Here is a 23,707-nt window from a genome sequence, read left to right as displayed (position 1 = left end):
ACACATACATCCATGTCTGAATCGAATGGAATGCATAATCAATATTTGTTATTATCATGATTCATGTGTAATGATTTACACATTTGTCATGACAGTTGAAGCCCTTCACTCCTTATATGTATTTGATACAAGAGTTTTATGAAACACATGGGGGCCAGGCACATTATTGCTGGTGGAAATATGGCTTATGGAAACAGTATTGACTCAAGGAGGTTTATTTGATGACAAAGAAGTGGTGAGAAGAGGAGGACATATGGAGTCAGAGAAACACATACAGACATGCTAAGAAATTAGTATGAGGTTCATTTCTGCTTTAAAAACAATGAAAAACTGAACAAACTCAGGAAACCACAGGCTAAAGGCTCTCAGTCCACTCCAACAAACAACTGCAAATGGTTATAAATTAATTTATTGTAAGTGCTTTCGCTGGTAGAAATTTTCCAGCTTCTTCAGACAAAGAACATTTTTACCATAAAACACACTCTTAAAAGTTCATTTAAAAACCAGGCTACCAATGAAAAACATTGAGCCTCGTGATGTCATGCAAGCCCTTTAGAAATTAAAGCAACACAGTGTTAGACCATTGCAATGACCATAATTGTCAAAGTTCTAGCCTTACAACATACAGACTACAAATAAGAACAATCAAAATTGTCAGTAATATTATGTACTTTAACATGAAAATGTGCAATTTATGCTTGATTAAAAAGTACACATTATTAAAAATCTATATATTTATCTAATAGCACCAAAACCAACCATCAAAAACCTACTAATTCTTGCCATCCATACGGTTGTTATTAAAAACCATAATGGAACCAAAACTAAACTTGATATTCATAGTTTGGAAGATGTGGCATCCTAGCCAACAACAATAAACATAAAATAAAAAATGCCACATATAATTTGGAACTTCTATTTTGCACCCAAAATGAACATAATAAATGAAAGCCATTTGAGCGTACAAGTGTATGAAATAAACTATACAGACTAAAATATACTATACCTTATTCTATACACATACAATAAAATGTTATACAATTTTATCGGTATAGTGACAGGCAATGCACACATCAAAGCTCATCTAAAACAGCATATAAACCACTTTCACCTAGCTAAGGCTTTTTTTTTTAATAAGCATTTTATAGACAATGCTTCATTTAGCCCTGGCAGAGTGTGAGCTAATGTCCGAATTTGCCATGCTAATTCGGCTTCTTCCAATGCCAGCTCCCAGGGGCCCCCTCTTAAATTTATCTCTATTTTTTCTAAGACTACAAAGGAAAACTTATGCGTGGGACATTCCAAAGTGTGTTTTGCCAATGCATCAGTGGCTACTGAATTACTAATGCTGTATGAATGTTCATAAATTCTTTGTTTCATTTTTCTTTCGCTTTTCCCTATATAGAAAGCCTCACAGTGGTCACAAACTGCTGCATAGACCAACCCCTGGGAAACACAATTAAATTTAGCATTTAGTACATAATCTCTATCTCTGATTTTTATTACCTTAGTAGCATTGATAAAATGACATTGATGGCATCTGCCACATTTATACATCTCTATATGGGCCTTGACTATTTTTTTAGGATTCTCCACCAAGCTTTTCAAATTCGAGCCTCTTCTATACGTAAACTGGGGAACTTGACTGAAGGCCCTTCTTACGCCATGATCATCTTGAATGAACCCCTAATTTTTAGTGATGATTTCTTTAATATATTGGGAATCCAAAGAAAAAGTTGTCAAGAATCTAATGATCTGCCTAGTGTTGGGGAGCTGAGAGTGATTATTCTCTACTTCTAGGTGTAGCCAGAGGGGGTTGATATTATACCCTTTTGACACCAAGGGGGAGAAGTGTCCTTTACGTCTTTTATTAATTACTTTATCAAAGATGCATTCTGTAACAGTCTGTGTGTAGCCCCTCTTACTAAACATAGATTTTAGGAATTCACGTTCCATAATGAAGTCTGCAAATTTGGACACCATTCTTGCTGCCTTTACTGCCTGCCCCTTGACTACTGCTTTCTTTTGATGCAGCAGATGGCAGCTAGAGAAATGCAAGAATGCATTTGAATAGGCAGGCTTACGGAAAATGGTTGTCCTGAATCTAGTGCTTAAATGGTCTTTTGAAAGGTGGATATCTAAATAATCAATTTCTTCATACCCTATTTGATAGGTGAATTCTAAAAAAATTGGTGAATGTAATTTTATCAATAAATGTTTGAATTACAGAAGCTTCACCTTTCCATATTAGGAACATGTCATCCTGATATCTTGTGTACCAGGTAACGCGTTCCCTGAATTTCAAATTTTTAAAAAAAATTCTCATTCCCAATAAGCCATTACACTATTAGCAAAACTACTTCCACAAGGGGCACCCATGGCTACCCCGCTTTTCTGTAAGAAGAACTGATTTTCAAAAAATAAAAAGTTGTTATTCAGGACCACCTTTAGCAATGTTTCGATAACATGGATATCTTTATTGTCAAGCCCTTAAGGTGAAGGAACTCCCTAACCCATTGTACACCTAGTTGCTGGGGGATGACAGTGTACAGATCTTTCACGTCCACTGTAATGAAAATTAAACCGTCATCATACTTAATATTATTCACGTTCTCAAGAAAATGCCAAGAATCATGTTAGATTTGATACTCAGATCTAACAATTGGTTTTAATTTGGCATCTACAAATTTAGCACATGCATATGTAATGAACCCCCTACCATCCGCTATTGGTCTAAAAGGTGGATTGTTTAGGTCCTTATGAGTCTTAGGGGTCCCAAAGAACTTTGGAATGATGGGTGCTGGCATGATTAAATAATGTAGAACATCAATGTCAATACTCCCTTCCAAAAACAAGTCATTTAATGTTATTGATAGTTCTATATGCCCCATTAACCTGGTTGAGGCTAACCTGTTCATATACAACACTATCTAAAACAGTCTGCATTCTACTAATATAATCATGCTGATCCATGAATATTAACCCTCCCCCTTTGTCAGGGTTCATAACCTGTACTTTACATATGTTCAATAGCTCAATAAATTCAAGTTCTTTGTTAGTAATATTCTTGGACTTGTTTACAAACCATGTGTTGTTAAACAAAAGCCTTCTAAAATCAATTTTGCAGGCTTTTTCAAATAAAGCTAAAGTATCTTGCAGCTGTGGGTTGGACAAGCTAGATACTTTCCAATTATTAGTCAATGAGGAGTTGGACCCCATCAAGTAAGAGAGGTTCAGCTTGCGGACAAATAGTTTAAGGTCTATGATGGTTTTAACAAAACTGGCCCTCTTATCAGGCACAAAAGTCAGACCTTTTGAAAAAAGGTTAACCATGTCCATATCCACCCGAAGGGAACTGAAGTTAAAAATCTTGAAACCCCCTTCAATACTTACTAAAATTTGTGGCAAGTCTCTTACTATCTCCTCTTCTGGTTCTGTCGTCTCCTGTTCTGGCCCTGCCTCCTGTTGTTGGTGTGCTGGTTCGAAGAATATTGTTGTTGCACTTCGTTGTTCAACTGAAAATCCTGCTGATAATTGTTATTATTATGAACAGCTGGATTTTGTCCAGATATTTGTTTGTGTTATAGAGGCACCTGTCATTGATTATTCCTGATCCATTCACTACGATGGACCCATGGAGTAGAATTATCCATCATACAATTTGTGGACTCATTCAGATTATTATCCTGTAACTTTATATGGCCAGAATCAACCTCACTATTGCTAATAGGAGCAACAGACGGGGGGGGGGGGGGTCGCTGGATAAGCGGAACCTTTTGAATAGTCATTCAGGTCCTTAAATATTTTCTTCTTTTTATTCTCAATGTTTTTAAACAAGCTGGCCTCAATACTGCTGAAAATGCGTGCATGTTCATATCTGTACCTGTCATAGTCCTCTGCATTTATAATGTTATGTTCAGGTGTTATTAAATCTCTTTTTAATGAAGCAGTTTGCTCCAAATAATTCTTAGCTAAGAAGCCAAGAAATTCCAAACCCTGTTTATCAAAAAGAGCTTTCCGCTCTAAATGAAACGGAGAACCGTTTACTAAGCCCGCTGGATATCGTCACTGACATAATCCTTTTGGAATTATTTTTTGTCAATACATTCTTCCAAGTAGGAAACCTCAAGTTGAAGTTTCCTACATTTATATAACTTCTGGTCAAACTCATTTAGCAACCCCACTAATGAGGTAATTGCACTGTTATTGTTAGTAGCCCTATAACTCGGCATATGACAATTAAAAAAGGACATTTGTCTCAAAAATACCTCAGTTGTCGGTATTTCACCGACTCTCTGTGCATCGCCCATTCTGTTGATGTTAAAAGCACTTTTTTGACCCCCAGTAGTCGATCTTGGCCGGCTGTCATCATTCCCCACTTGCAAATGGTTCAACACTACTGCAGTTCCTCTGTTGTCGTCGATAGAATTAATGTGGGGCTGTAAGGGCTGCTCCATCCGCTGACTACTAGGTGCACCCGCACCTAATTGGGCCGACTGCCCATTGCTTGCATCCAGATGTTGAGACAATGTATCATCTTTTTTTAGCACTTGCTCCACCAAAATAGTCAGATTTCCTGCAGCGTTCACTTCCAGGGAAACATTAGAAACATTGTTACTTCCGTTCTCCTGTGTAAAGAGAGGTTGTGAAGGAGAACCTGAGACGCACACCATTATAAACCTTAAAAACAATGAAAAACTGAACAAACTCAGGAAACTACAGGTTAAAGGCTTTCAGTCCACTCCAACAAACAACTGCAAATGGTTATAAATTAATTTATTGTAAGCGCTTTAGCTGGTAGAAATTCTCCAGCTTCTTCAGACAAAAAACATTTTTACCATAAAACACACTCTTAAAAGTTCATTTAAAAACCAGGCTACCAATGAAAAACATTGAGCCTCGTGATGTCATGCAAGCACTTTAGAAATTAAAGCAACACAACGTTCGACCATTACAATGATCATAATGGTCAAAGTTCTAGCCTTACAACATATTGACTACAAATAAGAACAATCAGAATTGTCAGCAATATTATGTACTTTAACATGAAAATGTGCAATTTATACTTGATTAAAAAGTACACATTATTTAAAAATCTATATATTTATCTAATAGCACCAAAACCAACCACCAAAAACCTACTAATTTTTGCCATCCATACAGTTGTTGTTAAAAACCATGATGGAACCAAAACTAAACTTGATATTCGTAGTTTGGAAGATGTGGCATCCTAGCCAACAACAATAAACATAAAATAAAAAATGCCACATATAATTTGGAACTTCTATTTTGCACCCAAAATGAACATAATAAATGAAAGCCATTTGAGTGTGTAAGTGTATGAAATAAACTATACAGACTAAAATATACTATACCTTATTCTATACATATACAATAAAAAGTTATACAATTTTATCGGTATAGTGACAGGCAATGCACACATTAAAGCTCATCTAAAACAGCATATAAACCACTTTCACTTAGCTAAGGCTTTCTTTTTTAATAAGCATTTTATAGACAATGCTTCATTTAGCCCCTGGCACAGTGTGAGCTCCTGTCCGAATTTGCCATGCTAATTCGGCTTCTTCCAATGCCAGCTCCCAGGGACTCCCTCTTAAATTTCTTTCTATTTTTTCTAAGACTACAAAGGAAAACTTATGCGTGGGACATTCCAAAGTGTGTTTTGCCAATGCATTAGTGACGACTGAATTACTAATGCTGTATGAATGTTCATAAATTCTTTGTTTAACTTTTCTTTCCTTTTCCTATTGCTTCTAATTTTCAATAATTCTCAAGATATTCTCTTATATGGTAGGGATGACAATAATAAACAAACCATGCAGAAATACGTATACCCTTTGAAACGCTGCACACTTCAGATGTATTGCTGTGTACAATAAAGTGTTTCCAATATGAATGTAGGTGGTGTAGGAGAGTGGAAAGATGATGACACAATGAAGATACTGTTGACTGATAACATATGCAGCACACACATACATAATATTAATATGTGAAAACATTAAATAAATGTATGATATACTTCTGGATTCCAACCCTTGACTGTATAAGATAAGTTTATAGACAGGAGGATTATCTGAGCTCAACACACAGAAACCTAAGAATTGTTAAGTTTAACTGACACATTTGAAGGGACACTGGCAACAGATTCAAGCAAGGTAAATGCTTCATCATGTCACATCACATTCATTTTATTTATTTTAGATTTGTTTACCAGGAAGGTCTGACTGGACAATTAGTCCATTTTCAGCTGACATCTGTCAGGGGAGAAAATCTCCACATTAGATTTCATCACTCCAAGGACAGGTGTAACATCCCATAAGGTGTATATAACATCTATCATCTTAACATATACATTACACAAACTGTATCACAATAGTACTATTAGTCTATATTTCTACAGCACAGCGGGACTGAGTAAATTTGCATGAAGTAAACTGTGCTAGTGCAGATGAAATTAAAATCTTCAACTTTTGCCATAAGACATGAAACACCAATCACCATCACAGCATGTGGGCTGAGGACAAAAAGCGAAGACATTTTGATGGATCATTTCTGACCATATGTGTTGTGTCTGATTTTATTTTTTATCAGATTAAACATGTGAACAAGGGGTTGATAGGACAATGATGAAAATGGGGGCAAACAGAGGGTAGGACACAGGGGAAAGACTAGGAATTTGCAGGATGGTGGTGGGAGAGCACCACAGCTATCCACTTCTTTACAATGTAAATGCAGAATTATACACAGAATATCATGGCTTTGGAGAGTCACCATACAAGGGATGGGTGACAAGAAAAGGAACATGTTGCATAGTGAATTGGACCAAATTAAGTGTGCCATGATGACACATAGGCAAAGTGGAGAGCAAAGTATGAGGTGTATTTTTTTCTTTTTGAGAGACAGGCGTGCATTTTATTTTATTATTATTTTTTGAGAGATTGAGGAATGTTGGATAATATGCTTAGGAATGAGAAGGTCAAGTTGGAAGGGTAGGTTAGGTAGTAGGAGTAGAAATACAGGATATACAAGACAGACAAGGATGATGATGAACACATAAAAATGGGGGACACCATGACTGGGGAGAGGTAGGGAACATCAGAAATGAATCCATGGTGAGCCTGAAAACAATAAGAATCTCGTCTTCACCCTCAGAACTGTCATCCCTGTCTTCCTGTGTCAGTTTCCTGGGTTAGTGCTGGATTTGGCTATATGACACAGGACCTTTTCAACCCAGGGAATTTAAACTCAAAGGCCCCTCTCCATTATGTCCTCCCCTAGCATTGTCAGTTCCTGATGAGTGACAAATTTGCCACCGGCCGAGTACTACTTCAAAAGGTTACCACTGCCCAGTAGCAGGGCAGAGCTACCTGATGCAGATGGAGCAGCTAGGGCAGGAATTGTGGATGCTATGCTGACAGGTTGTGACCCAGATGTGGTGAGTGTCTGTGTTGCCTGTAATGGTGCTGCCACAGCCAGCTGTGGAGGCATGTCAGGCTGAACCACAGTGGTCAGTCTAGCTCCCTGTGCTGATGGTCATTTTGTTTAAAGCAACAATTTATTAAAATATATATATAAACATGTATTTGACTATGCCATATCAGATATACACTTTCAAAATTAATAATTGCATTTGCAAAACTTGAATTGTTAATGCCATGCAGTATTGCAGTTAATATCTTAGAAATACTATCGTGTAAAAAAATCTAAGTTTATTTCTGGGTACTAAACTCACACAAAGTAGAGCTGATGTAGTTATTGCCTAATGCAATTACCACCTCTATTGGAGCAGGCATATATGCTTGATATAAAAGTTAAGATATGCCTGCTCAAAATGATGTACGCTGCTGAACTGAAAATACTTCTGTGCCTTGCATCCAGACTTGATATCTACTTAGCCCTTGCCTCTCTGAGGTGAATTAGTCCCTTCTGATGTGCCTCACAATTTTCTGCTATCTCTTCTCCAGCTGTACAGTAGAGAAAAGAAAAATATGAAAGCATAATGACTATCTTGGCTCAGGATGCCTTGCTTGCTCCTTTTCATGTCATGGTAGTGGTGATGACACTGCTCCCCAGTGTGTGGAATGCCATTTGTATTAGAGACAGCTTTGACCAAGCTATTCCAAGCCTCAGCCTTATACTGAGTGACAGTATAATCCACCTGCATCAGCCTCCAGCTGCAGCACTTGATGAGATGTGCCACAGAAATTCTGAACACCTCAATACCCCACCTTTGTGCTCTAAATGAAATACTGTCCCTAGCTTCGCCAGCCATGTCCGCAAACTTCAAGCTAGGAATACATGTCTGAACTGACACTCAGTTCAGATCTTGTATGTAACAGCTTGTGCACAAAGACACACAACCTTGCCAGTTGCATTTGTGCAATTGAGAGCACACCAATGGCTTGGCAGATACTTTGGCAGTGATTACATCAAAAAGCATAGAAGGTGTGCAATATGGTAGTGAGACTTGGCCACGTGTAATGCTCAACTTATTGACACGTGTTCCAATGTTAAAAACTGAAATGCTTTATGGAGTTTGTTATAACCATGGTTGGTTGGAGGAAAATTGGATGACGTGTGACATATTGGGCAGTTGGGACTTACACACTAGTAAGATTGAATGGTATCATCTGGGAGTCAAATCCATGAGAAAAAGTAGGATAAAATGTCAAACTTTGCTTAGTGAATGTCAATGCCACAGCAGAATTTATGTTTTAATGTGGTAATTAGACATGTTAATTTAAGAATGAATGGAAATATACTTAAGATATAAGGCTGTAAGTATGTGACTTTAATTAATCATGGGACTGCATTTCTATGTAAAATGCAATATTTGTGTTAGTAAATATATTTCAGATGCATGCAGTTGCTTGACCCAAGTAATAAATGGTGGGTTATGCTACATAAATACTTCACAAGGCATACTGTCCTAAACACATACTTATGTTATATGATAACTCATAATAATTATAACAAAACTATAATGCAAATCATACATATGCAAGTACATTCTAAATTAAGTATCATAACTGTCATGTTTAATACAATTTACGCAACTTAATATTGGGCTTGTATATCAAGCATTAATGATGCATTTGTTGCAACAAATATAGTTATGACAATTCATTTGCATTTATTGTTACATTTCTAATCAAAATATTTTGACAAATGGTACTCTGACACCCTGTGTAACAGTGTCTGTAAACCAGATTGGAATCATGCATCACCGCCTTCTTTCTCTAAGATCACTGCACTAACAACAATTAAAATACTAAAAGACCAACACTTTAAGCAAAAAACGCACAAAGGATGGATGGAAACTCCGGAAACAAAATAAAAAGTCCCTCTTAGTAACAAAAAAGTTTATTCAAAATAAGCACTTTCATCTCACACATCAACAAGACTTCATCAGATATCATTAAAATTCAAAAACTCAACTTAAATACATCAGTTCAAAATCACAGGATTCCAATCAAGCAATATTACATCATTACCTTAAAGTGCACTGATCTTAAAATTCCTATCCAATACAAAAATATTTATGAATGAATAAATATAAACCTAAAAACAAATATGTATCAAAAAATAGCTTTTACAATAAAAAATTATGAGGTATGGTATAAAAAGAAACAACCACACGTTCTAATTATCTATCTACTCTGAGCTTGTCATTTTAAAATGCATCCAATGAATGCCACTTCATTAAGCCCTGGCCAACCAACTGCTTTTAGAAATAGAATCCAGTATAATTCACTTTTTTCCAACAATAATTGCCAAGTACCATCCCTAGGACTCTGCTTAATTTGCTCAATAACCACAAACTTAAAATTGTGACCAGGATATTCTTGTATGTGTTTAAATAAGCCATTAGTCAATTACTGTTTGTTAATTTCATAAGTATGCTCATATATTCTATTCTTCAATTTATGTTTGGCTTTACCAATATAGAAAACCAAACAGCATTGACATAAAGTCCCATATACAACACCCACAGTGTTACAGTTAAAATTACCTTTAATTTTCAGTTGGTACATATTAATATAAAATAATTCCCTTCTAAGACTATATTGACATGAACTACAAATACTACATTAGTCCATATAGTAAGATTTGATATCTTTGGTAATACTGATAGAATGCTCCACCAAATTTTTCAAGTTATGACCCTTCTTAAATGCAATAAGGGGCTTCTCACTTATTTTATGCCAGACAGACCAATCTTCTTTGACTATAGACCAGTTTTTAAAAATAACTTCTCTGACCTGATCATGATCAATAGTAAAGATAGTGATGAAAGATAGACCAAAATTACTGGCCCGCTAAATTGTTCTAGCTACCAAATCACTTTGGGGTACAGTCATATCAAAATTCCCTGATATAAGAATAGGTGTAAAAAATGTATTTCTGTTGTTAATAACTTCCATTTTAATGTCATTAATAAATAAAAACATATTCTCTAACAAGGCACATTCTACCAAAAAAATCATAATGTAAGGAGACAGTCTGTGTAGCCCTAACAAATTGTCCCTTCACAATAGCTCTTTTTTGGGACTTTGGGTGGGAACTAGAATAATGCAAGAACCCATTGGAATACATAGGTTTCCTATAGATCTTCAATATATACCTCTGATAATCAAAGTCCTTTGTAAGCAGGGCATTTAAAAAGCGAATGCTCCTTTCATTCATAACATGAGTGAATTCCAAAAAGTCTGTGGTGTTATTGAAATATTCCAAAAATGCACTCACCTTATTTTTGCTGTCCCTCCAGATGATAAATATATTGTCCAGATATCTAACATATAGTTCACAAGCCTTAAACATCTCATGTTTAAACAAAAATCTATGTTTCCACTCCACCATAACAATGTTAGCATACAACGGCCCATAGGCAGTTCCCATCGCAACCCCTTTCTCTTGTATAAAAAATTGTTCATGAAAGAAAATAAAATTATTTTTGAACACTAATCCCAGCATTTCAACATACAGGTTAATGTTATCCTGTGATATTCCATTTTTAAAAAGGAAGTCATTAAACTATGTTGTTCCTACATCATGTGGGATCACAGAAAACAGGTTTTTCACATCTACGGTCAGGAAAATAAAGGTCTCATCAAACTTCAGTTGATTATACTTAATAAGAAAATCCCAAGAGTCTACAAATAAATGTGGTTCATTCTTCAATAAACCCTTCAATTTAACATCCAAATTTTTCGGAAAGTGGGTGTGATAGAATTACAAGCATCCACCATGGGTCACATTAGGGGATTTTCAGTATCTTTGTGCAGTTTAGGCAAACCAAATATCATAGGAATGGTCGAATGAGAAAATTAAAAAAATTTGAATTCAGACAAAGAAATACATTGTGCCAATAACATATCACCAAGCTGGGTACAAATTCTCTTATATGCAATGTTCACTTCATTTCTAGAGACTTGATTGTATATGTCACTGGACAAAATGTTATACATTATATCCATATAATCTTGAACATCCATCATCACCAGTCCTCCACACTTATCTGGCTTTATAATTCTAATATTCTTCTTCCTTACAGAATTCAATAACTCTCTTTCTTCAGTATTAAGATTAAGAACCTTACAGTTGTTTTCATATTTACTAGATATATGCTGTAAGTCCAACACACAAATTCTTCCAAACAACATTAATGTTGGACGTAAAGTAGGGTTACATGTACTTGCAAACCAAAAATCAGTACATAAATCAGTGGATGATCCACATAAAATATTAAGGTTAAGTTTTCTTACAAATAGTTTCAAATCAACAAGTATATCTTCAACGTTAGTTCTTAACATAGGCACAAGTGTGAGTCTCCTTTGTTTTCTGAGTTTCTGTCCATCTTTTCTGTGTTTTTTTTTTTTGCTTAAATCACTGCACTAACACCTTGAGCCACAAAGACAGTTGTCTGAAATGTTCATTTTCTTCAGTGAGTAATATCCAGAGTGTTGATGGCCATGCACCAGCATTAGGCTTGTTTTCACGAAAAATGCCACGAGCGATGCCTTCCAACTTACACCATTTATTAACTTTAAACGCAAAAGTACAACACGTTTTTCATTCTGCTAAATTGCAAAACTTCTTAAGAAACAGTTCTCTACTCACACAGGTGCTTATATTTATAATTTCTTGAGTATCTACCCAAAATGCGTAGGAGCAACATTCTGAGGGTTGAGTGCATTTAAACGAGCGGATGAAATACTCAAGAAATTATAAATATAAGCACCTGTGTGAGTAGAGAACTGTTTCTGAAGAAGTTTTGCAATTTAGCGGAACGAAAAACGTGTTGCACTTTTGCGTTTAAAGTTAATAAACAGTGTTAGTTGGAAGACATCGCTCGTGGCATTTTTTGTGATAGTTTGGTTCTTTTTTTGAGTGCTTTTTGTTTTCACGAAAGAAGGCAGCCCAAATTAATTTATTAACTTTTTTCATTTGGCTGTGAACCATGTTTGCATGCTGTGGAGCAGGTCACAAATGCAAAAGGTATTATAAAAATGCAACAAAATAGAACAAAAATGAAAGGAAAATTAAAACAATCAAAAGGTATATATAGCAATGACCAGAGCATGAAGTGCATTACAGTGACACATTCATCCTTCTCACATCTCCTTGCTACATCTGAACTTTAATTTATGGTATGCATTATCAGGGCTTTAGGAATGCCAAGTGATGGAAAAAAGTACATTTAACAGCTTACATGTTGTTAGCAACACTGAGAATAGGTGAGTTTCAAACAACGATATAACAAAATGTGTATCAGTATTTATTCACACTTTCCAATGTAAAATCACATGTAAACTGGATTTGAACCCTGCATTGGATGTCCTATGTTTCCAAGCTCACTGCACTTACACCTTCTGACACAGGGAAAGTTACCTGAAAAGTACATTTTCTTCACTGAGTACTGTCCAGAGTGCTGACAGCCAGATTTATTTGTGCTACAGAAGAGAGCCCAAATTAAAATGGTCACTTTTTCCTTCATCAGTGAACTGTCTTTATATACTGCTGAGTGGAGTGCAAATGCAAAAGGCATTATAAAAAAGAAAAATTGCCTCGTATTGCAGAGTAATACATTTAATGGAGATATGTGGCAAGGAACACAGTAGTTGTAGCATTAGCATGACACATTCATCCTTTTCACATCTGCTTGCCACATTACAAGTAGCATTTACATTATAAATCATTGGGATTTCATGTAAAGGCAGTTGTTCAGAAAGGGAACTGAAAGAGAATGACTGGAAGTCATTCTTGCTACAGTGCATAAAATTACTCTTGACATGAATGTTTACAATATTATGTATTAATCTCATGATGAATCCTTGTGAGATATGGATAAGTTCTCCAACATACATGAAACACATATTCACATTACTCATGTTACTGCTTTTGGGTTACCATACCTTACAAAATGTCATATGTGTCAACATCCATGGTACATATTATTAATAACTAAAAGAGATGGTTTTAGAACAACACCACCTTTGTAACACCAATTCACATTGAGTACAGGTAAGATTTTTATCATGTATCACATACTTTAGCCTGTTTATTTTATATACAACACTGGGTATCAATATTTATTCTGAATACAGTCATAAAAATATCTGAAAACTGGATTTAAACCCTGCATTATGTGGCCTTAAACATCACTACGTTCACATAAAAAGCACCTTCTGTGGATATGAACCATCATATCAGGGCATTAACAACACACAGTTGAGATTATTATTACTATTTGCCACATACACAGGCAGGGTTTATATTAGATAAATGAAAGTTTATCTAATCGAACGCTCACATGAATGAAAATTGCGGAACTCGAAATTGTAATTCTGAGATCGCGGTACAGTGAAGATGGGAATATTTGCCCTTTCCTCACTCTAGTGCGATCTCTAAGTTGGAATATATATTTAGTGGAGGGTGTGGGGGGCTGTGCCCCCCACAATTGCAGTTTTGAGTTTCTGGATTTTGACTTATGTGAGCATTTGGTTAGATAAACGTTTGTTTATCTAATATAGACCCCACAGGCATACACTAGAAAGAGCAAAAAGCAGCTAAGATATACTCAAGATGTGACATTGTAGCAATTCAAATTACAGATGCAACAGAATCAAGTTCTGAAAGTTGTCCTTTTTAATTTGCCATTAGATGTGTGGATGAATGGGATATTGGCAACAGTTAAGCTAATCTTTCCTCACAAAATATAAAACAAGTATTTGTGACACTGTAGTGTTTTTCCTTCTCTTTGTTTTGTGAGAATCATTCCCTTATCTATGCCTTTGTAACAACAATGCAATGTGATTTGCACTGATATTGATATCTGTTTCAATGAGTATTGTACTTCCTTATAATTGCAGACACATTTTGCTTAGAGGCACAAATTGTGGTCATAAACAATTCATAGAACTATTATGAATATTGCTGTCCTAAGTCAGTCAATGCACACTCAGATTTTCTTGTAATTCTCATCTCCCTGGCATACTCTCATTAACAGTACATTAAAGAGGACTGACTATGAAACATTGTTTGTTCCTGCAGTCACACTAATGATTTACACTTGCAAACCTACAGCAGATAACACTTCTTCATGCTCATCCTTGTAGTGCTAGGGCAGGTGAACACAATTGTGTAGGTCTTTGCACCATGTTTATCTGCCTTGCAGTTAGTGCAGATTACGGAATCCATGAATGCTAATGAGTCCACACCTCATTTGCATATCCACAGTGCTCAGTTGCCTAAACCTGTACTATATAAAAGTAATTGTGTAGTTGAGGAACTTATATCATAATAGGGGAGACTGTTTTGATCCAGAGAGCTTGATATTGATATTTGCTTTCAAAGCTTATTTGTAGTTTAACAACTGACTTGTTGCAAAAGTATATTGCAGTTGTTTTGCAAATTGCTTTTTTTTAACCTTACTGATGGATTGCATTTCACAATACACCCACTGGTTTACTGTCTGTAGTTTTCTCCTTTCCTGTTGGCATAGCCATGTATATCAGTTATTTCTTGTCTATTAAAATATTTGCAAAGAATGTTATCTGACATTATAAAAACTTTTATCTGGAAAGCTGACCAGTTATTGCAGAATAGGTTTGTATAAGTTATTAGAACAGTCAGGGTTTTTTTGCATTATTAGCTCACAGATGTGTCAAGCCTGTGCTATATACCTGCCTACCCTCCACTCAAGTGGATATCTCTCAAACATTTTTTCCATTTTTACTTGAAAAGTGAAAATTATATTTGTTAATGCTGCAATGTAATAACTACAGAGTTGCACAACTGTTGTCCTCCTGACATACTTTCAACATTACTTTTCGTTTCCTTTATTTTATTGAGGGGGCAGATTCTGTAGTGACTTGTGTGTACTCATATGGAGACTTACTTTTTCTATTATTTTATGCATGATGTATAGATACATTCACACATATTTGTTTTAACAATCAGTTGTGGCTTACTTTTTTACATTTTTTGTTTCCCCTTAAGTAATTAAGGAGCCAGACTCCTCCTCACTGACACCAGTGAGGAATGTTCACTTGGAAAAAAATAGCTACACACAGTATTTCCAGATGCAGCTTTATGCATCAAACACAATTTCCCTTAAGAGCACACAGGGAACACACTCAGTCCGGTGGCTGGGTTTCTCTCTCTCTCTTCAGGCCCCCAATAAGACTACCCACTGGCACAGTTGTAGAGTTGAGTTTTCAGCTGAGTGACCAAGCCAAGTCCTCCACCACCCTCTCTGTGAAACCAGTGCTCTGTGTCCCTGCTCCAAGCAGCTGACACACACACTCTTTGAGATTTGATTTGTACGCACACACACCTGGGAAAGGATGGCACATATTTACTTGCTCTGCTACCCTTTACCCAGATTATAAGGTAGTTATTGCCACCAGACACTCCAAAGCCAGTACTATAAGGCTCTTGTATGGGTACCCAATTATATTAAGTAAATTTAATACTAATACAAATGCTAGTGTTTGACCAGTGCAGTTAGGCTTTCAGGATTGGTCACAGTATCACCAAATAAATACGTACTATCAAAGGTTAAAATATTCTCTAAAAGACCAGCCACAACAAAATGTTTAAATATTTTTAATAATAAATACTAAAAGAACATGAAAATACTGAATATCTATTTACAATAAACACCAGAGTTTCAATCACAGGAAATATTAAAATAACATAGATGAATAGAGTCACACAAATAAAAAAAACAGTACTTAACTAATCTCACTATATTTTCTTGACTGAGCTACAGAATTACTATTCCCTGGTTACTTACTAAAGCAAGGCAAGATGAAGTAGGTGAGTGATCTTTCTATATTAGGTTTTGAAAACAGAATTCTCTGAGACTTCAGTTTCATCTAGTATTAAAACATAATTTCAGTGCTGGATTACAGAATGACATCACATACACATAGTCATCTGACTTTCAGTTCCCATTCTACCACACTTTACTAGAAACTGAACCAGAATCTTGCACATATGTGTTACCATAATGTACAGATAGAGCTTTGTTAGGATGTATTATAGCATCTGGAAGCCATAAAACCATTTCAATACTTCCACCCTTCCAGGGTAGCAATTAGTTCACTGCTAAGGGCAATGCAGTAGGATTCCTAGTCCTTGTTTTTTGCAGACATTTTATCTCTGGCTGCAATCAGAACTGTAAGATACAATCTTTATGGCCTACCAGGTCATTTAATTTCAGACTATTTGTCAAAGTTAGCTGGACTGAGATTAACCTTTTTTCTTCCAGTATCCTCTGTTACAATATATACATTTAATCAGTTACAATAGTACTGTCAGATATACATGTATATTTCTTTTCTGTCCAGCAGGACACACTGTTGGTACATTTTTAATGCAAGCAGCTTTACAAATACATTTTCAACACAAGCACCTGTACAAATCAGTTTGATATACAAATAACATATAATTCTTTACAAAGCTCCAGCTAGCTATGCTGGCATATGTTATACATCCATCGTCCTACTTCTCCTGGCATAGCTAATAATACCTCACATCACCACACCTCTCATTCAGGGTTATGGCAGTCAAGACAACTGCACTTCATAAACTGCCATACAGTGACACAGAGAATAACATGATCATCAAGGCACTACATCAACATGCAGAGGTGACAACTACAACTCCTCCCATGACTGTATCTGGGAGCAGGTGGTCAATGACATCAATGCAGTAGAAGGGCTTGAATGTACCTATCCAAAAATAAGATGTATGGCCAGTGACATGATCATGCCAGAGAGAAATAGGGCAACTGTAATTATCTGGGAATGTATGGGTTTTTGGGGTAGTCCTGCTTCTGAACCAACACTGATTAAAACAGAGGAGTTTCTGCCCACTGTCAGAGATCAAGACAGCTCAGCTAAACAGGAGGGTTGTTAGAAGTGCTTGGATGAGGTATGTTTTTCACCCCCTCCTGAAGTTGGTGTATCAGTAGTTGCCACATGAGATATGGGTAGGGATGTCACAGTGGCACAGGTGTGTTCCACCGGAGTCTCAGAAGAGATAATGCAAGTACTAAACATTGTACATTCTGATGTGTGGGACTGCCTGAACCATGTAGGTGACTTCTTGGACAGGATGGAAAGGATGGACAGGATGGATGACACTTTCTATCAGGCAGTGTCTGCATTGGAATGTCTACTGCAGAGGGTCAGAATCTGCATGACCAGAGAGTTGCTACATCATCTGTTGTTAGCCAGTACTGCTGTACAAGATCCTGCACCCATAGTGGCATTACTTCCACTGATCCATCAGTGATTAGCCCACACCCAGACATGGTAGGCCATGTGGTCATGGTCCTGGATGTAGTTGTGATGAGACCATGTTCAGCAGACATCAATCACACTCAGGTAGCACTCTAACTTCTAGCCAGGACCATGGAACTGGCAGTGCAATTCCCAGGAGAGATATGGTCAGTTGAGAGGATGCTGAACTGACTGCTCTGCTATGCTGCTATGCACATCTCACACCTGCCCAACATGCCAGGACACAGTGCTAGAACAGTGCTTGATTATGTTCATACAGACACACACATATTGAACAGAAACTTGCCCATACCACCTCACACACACACACACACACACACACACACACACACACACACACACACACACACACACACACACACACACACACACACACACACACACACACTTACAGAAACATTACTGCTGACGATATATATATACAATTGGATACTTAATGAATAAATTTTTTGTTACTCTCACATGCACACTTCTTTGGTGTCAGGCTTGTGCTTCTGCATCCCGCACCCTGTACAAGTGATGATGGCTGTGCCCTGTCCTTTGCACATTTCTTTGTGCCTTAGGGTTGCATATATGGTTGATGGGGTCTATATTAAATAAGCAAATGCACGGAATTGTGAATGCTACATAATCGACCAACAATCCCAGAAAACCCAAAATGTCAAACACACAGATCAATGATTTTTTTCCCTGGGAAAAAGAAAATCGCTGATCCGTTACAAAAAAAAAAAAAAAAAAAAATCACCCCACCCCCACCCTCTACTTAAATATACCAACTTCAAGATTGCACCACAGTGGAGGAAATGGCAAAGTCCTGAAAATGGCTCAGTGATTTTTTTCCCTAGGAAAAAGATCACTGTTCCATGCTTTTGGTATTTTGCCATTTCGCATAATGACATTTGACTAAACTTCAGTGCATTCGCTAAAATAATAGGGACTCGGTTGATGCACAGAGTGGTTTGCTAATGCTTGCTTGCTCAGAAGCTTACTTTAATCTAAATCTATTGCATAAAAAATGTTTTTATTTATCATTCCTACTCAGTTGTGAATGATTGGTTATATAATTGCTGACACTCATATTTCTGTTAGTATTTTTAGCAATGCAGTCAAAGTAGATATTTAAGTATTGGTTATTGGTATACTTGTGCAAATGATTCTGCCGTTTGCCTACTCACTGGTTTATATACAGGGGTCATCTGAAAAGTATGATGCACAGTACTGGACAAAATCCATAACGGTATATTACGGACATATATGTATTTTTATATGACATTGATCAGTTTTATATATATATATATATATATATATATATATATATATATATATATATATATATATATATTTTTTTTTTTCTCATACAGGTTCCACACTTACCTTGTTAATACTGCAACTACAAGATGTATGCTTGGAGGTTGTCTCTGTCTGATGCTAACAGAACATAACCATTACATGGAATGTAAAGGTTGTGGACTTTTGCAGGCATCAGTTTTAATATCTGTATATGCTTAAGATCTTAGGTTTTCATTTAGTGTGTGTGTGTGTGTGTGTGTGTGTGTGTGTGTGTGTGTGTGTGTGTGTGTGTGTGTGTGCTATGGTTTGCCGCTTAGCCAGAGTTATGGCATATTGTGCATGTCTACATCTGGCAGCAGAATCTGCAGGTGGTGATTCTCCCTCAGACTCCTCATCTATCTCTATTTGCTGGAGCTGCTGGCCCTGCCTGTGGTCCTGGAAACTGTAGTCCTGCCCTTGTTAAATATGTTTCCTGAGAATTATATTGTGCAACATGTCACAGACGTTGACTATTTGGGCAGTGGTGGCTGGGTCATACTGCAGAGCACCTCCTGATGAGTCTAGACAATGGAACCTTGATTTGTACAAGCCAATTACATATTCTATGATATTCCTAGCTTGAGCGTCTGCATTATTATATGTTTGCTCAGTGGGGTTGAGTGGGTTTATCATGAGTGTCATAAGCCAAGGTTTCAGTGTATAACCTGCATCCCCCAAAATATGCCCTTGTGGAAAGTCACCCCTAGCAAACTGTGTATAAATCTCACAGGTGTGCCACAGATACTATAGGTTATCCCTTGGGTATTGCAGGCAATCTGATAGTTTATAAAATGGTATCTGTTAGAAAAATATGTATTAATATGTGTATGCTTAATGCCAAATTAATAATCAAGTGTTTTTAATACGCTTTTCATTCTATTTCTCATGCACTGTGATTTATATAAATTGAGTTTCATATGAGACTGAAAATATGCCTTATTGAAACTGCAGCATGCTTACTGAAACTTGCAAGTTGCCCTCTGACCTAGTAACTGCTAGCACAGCAATATTCTTGTTTATGCCTTGTGGAAATGTACTTGAGAAGCAGGTGTTAATCTGCTAGGTCAGAAGCATATGAATAGACAATATACCATTTAATAAATGTAATGATTCCAGACAGTCAGCCTTGTTCAGAGGATGGGAACCTCTGCAGCTGCAGTGTTTAGAGATAAGGTAGACAAAGGCTTATTAGAGAAATGAACTGCTAGCATTGTGTTCGATTTAGCTATAGTATCGTGAATGTAACATAACAAGTATCTAACTGAAAGTAACCAAGGCCATGTTGATTTCCTCAGGATGTTTCACATAAAAATTGTTTAAATCAGCAGAAAATCATGGGAAAGATGGTCAGCAGATGATGACCAAAAGGTGGTAATTTGTTACGTCAGCATGGTAGGACAGGATTAATTTGATAACCTATAAGAATGAATGCATTTCCTGTTTCTGGTTAGACAAACTCTGTATTAGCACGTTTTTGTCTCCTTGCCGCAAGATTAAAGTGCCTTAACCTGAACCTACTGTGTTTTGATAATTTTTAAAGTATATTTTTCCTTTGACAGATTGGTCCTTCGGACCGGAATACGTATCTCTCGCTCTGGACCTAGGTCAGAATTGGGCCCAGTAGCATGCATCCGTATGGAGAAGAGGCCAAATCGGCTCTTCTGTTTTGAAAGACCTCCGACTGAATTGTCGTTTGAAAGAGGCCAGCCACTGTTTCTGATCTGGGATTGGAGGACGAGTCAACGATCTGGTGGATTAACTCATGGAGGGTCAGGTAAGGAGGAATTACCTTATTTCTGTTTCAAGATCAGGGACTAGTTACAGAACTGTTCTTTTTTGTCAGGTAAATTTGCTTATGCAAATTAGAGACAGAAGAAGGGGTTACTGTTTTTGTCATAGATCAGGGAAACAGAATAGGTAGACAGTTATTCTAGATAAACTGTGAAAAAGGTGTAGATTTGTGGTACCACATGATAGAAAGGGTTACATAATAATTTACAGCTTAGCTAAGACACCAATGGGAAATCAGTGCACAAAAAGTTCCTGGGACACGCCCCTAACTGAAGACGCGAAGTATATGCAATTACAGCGTGCCGATAATATTAAATATTATACCAAATGGGTCGACAAGTACAAATTCGAGGGTAATTTAGATAAACTTGCACTTATGAAACTTGTAAAACAGTTAAAAATAGATGGGAAAGGTCAATTAAAAAAGCAGAGACAACTGGGAGTCCCTCAGGCGCACAGGTGGCTTGAGGAAGCAAATCGTAGGGAGCAAAGAATTAAAAATTCAAAAACTATGTTTTTAGACAAAGAAGATAATAATTTAGTAATAGCGACGGCCCCTCCTTCTCCCCCTCCACTTCTGTTACCAGAATATGAAGCGAGTGGACGAGCTGATCCACCTCCGCTATACCCAGCTGTCCCTGCAAAAGCACACCCGTTTGTCAGGGATCCCATCGAGACCAGGTCTCGAGCACACAACTTGAGGAGGGAAACTGAATTAAATGAATTAAATAGAGCATCACAAGCTATGAGCGAAGAAGAGATATGTCCGCTCATAGAAGTACCGAATCCTCAGGCAGGACAGGCAGGACAAGATCCGACTCTTTTAGTTTATAGACTGTGGACACCAGAGGATATCTGGAAAGCCACAGAAGGTATTCCCCACCCAAAGGTGAATTTTAGAAAATTTTTAGAAGACTTACAGGGTATGAGATTAAGTTACCATTTGAATGGAGAGGAAGTAGAAAATGTAGTTAGACAAATTGTAGGTCCAGATTGGCACATGATTTGTGACAGCTGGAATCCTCGTGATGCACAACTTAGACCACTCCCACATACTGATGCAGAACTAGATGGCAGAGTAAAGGGTCTAGCAGACCGAATCTCTGAAAAGTGGAAGCCTAGGGCTGATTGGACTTGTATTAATCAATACATACAGCAGGAAAAAGAAACAGTAGATGGGTACTATGCCAGATTATTAGAATGCTTTAACAATCATAGTGGCATGACAGTTCCTGAAAATCAAGCGAATGATTCCCCGTATGAACAACAATTGAAAAACGCATTTTTGAAAGGTTGCATTGCACATATTAGTAGCTTCATTACGAAGCATATGATAGATCATCGAACAAGTAGGTTACAAGCCTTACTTGAATATGCTAGACATGCAGAAAGACATTTTAATAGTAAAAAGAAAAAGAAAACCCAAGTATTTTCAGCAGAAGATGGGTCAGAAGTATTTGTAGTACAAACTGGGAAAAAGGGTAAGAAAAATACCCAGGGAAATAAACAATCTGACAAACGATCAGAAGATTTCGAGGAAAGAAAGAAAAAGGGTGAGTGTTTTAAGTGCGGGAAAAAAGGACATTTAGCAAGGGATTGCAGGCTAAACAAGAAGGCGACTACGGAAAATAAGGAGGATGAGGAATGACTATATGATAGTCAGGAATCATTAGATGAAAGTGAGCAGGAAAAGGTAAGTGTAAATGTGATAGCAGGAGAAGAGGATGTGACACAAGGGGTAGAGGATGTATATGAATACACAGATGTAGAAGAAAATGAAATTTTAGACCTAGCTCTTTTGTGCTTAGACCTTTACTTAGCAGACACGAAACCGGAAGTGGCGCTTCTGGTGGAGGGGAGAGAAGTCAAATTTTTGTGTGACTCAGGGGCTTCACGCACCCTGATACACCCTTCCAAACTACCGGAAGATACAGAATCACCAGATTATATACTAGTGAAAGCAGCTAATGGACAGCTATATTGGGAGCCACTCTCCCATGATATTACAATAATAGACCCTGTTTCAGGGATGACTCAGAAAAGTAAAATTGTAGTTTCTGCAAAATGCCCAGTGAATCTTTTGGGTAGAGATTTGATGCAGATATTTGGCATAGCAGTAGTTCCAACCATGCAGGGTATGGAAACACAGCGACAAATGGACACTTTTGTAGTGCGACCGGAGGGTGAAATGCATTATTGGTACAGCCAGGACTTGGTTACGACAGGTAAAGGGGCAGTAACCGAAGAACTAATGAACGTAGCTATCAGCAAGTTCCCCTCCCTCGATATTGACAAACAGCATTTGTTGCATTGTACTCTATATTACTGTAATAGACCAGGTCCTGATAAAGATTATGAACAAGAATTGTTTCAAAACCATGCAAACAGGCTAGTATTGCGAAACTTGTACTGGGATGCAGAAGGGAACAGTGTAGTAAGCTGTTCATTGCCCCAGGGATTTTTAGCACTCTACAAATCTAATCGACTGCCCCATGTTAGTTTGACTAAGAATAAAACCTTAAAATGGGCAGACTTAGGTGAAAAAGTCACGAGGTGGGAAAAACAGACAGAATTAGAACTCTCAGAACAGGGAGTACAGGAACAGAAATTGAATTGGATCACACAGACATACCCAGCTGTACACTCACAGGCTAGTGAGGATAGCTGAGTATTACTCTTATTGGAAGAAGAGGAAAAAGCCTTGCGAGACATACCAGATATTCTCTGGTCAGCAGGGAAATCAGATGTAGGAC

This window comes from Protopterus annectens, chromosome 3.part1, assembly GCF_019279795.1.
Source record: "Protopterus annectens isolate FY-2018-M chromosome 3.part1, PAN1.0, whole genome shotgun sequence".
NCBI classification, from domain to species: Eukaryota; Metazoa; Chordata; order Ceratodontiformes; family Protopteridae; genus Protopterus; species Protopterus annectens.
Note: the sequence above shows the minus strand (reverse complement) of the source record.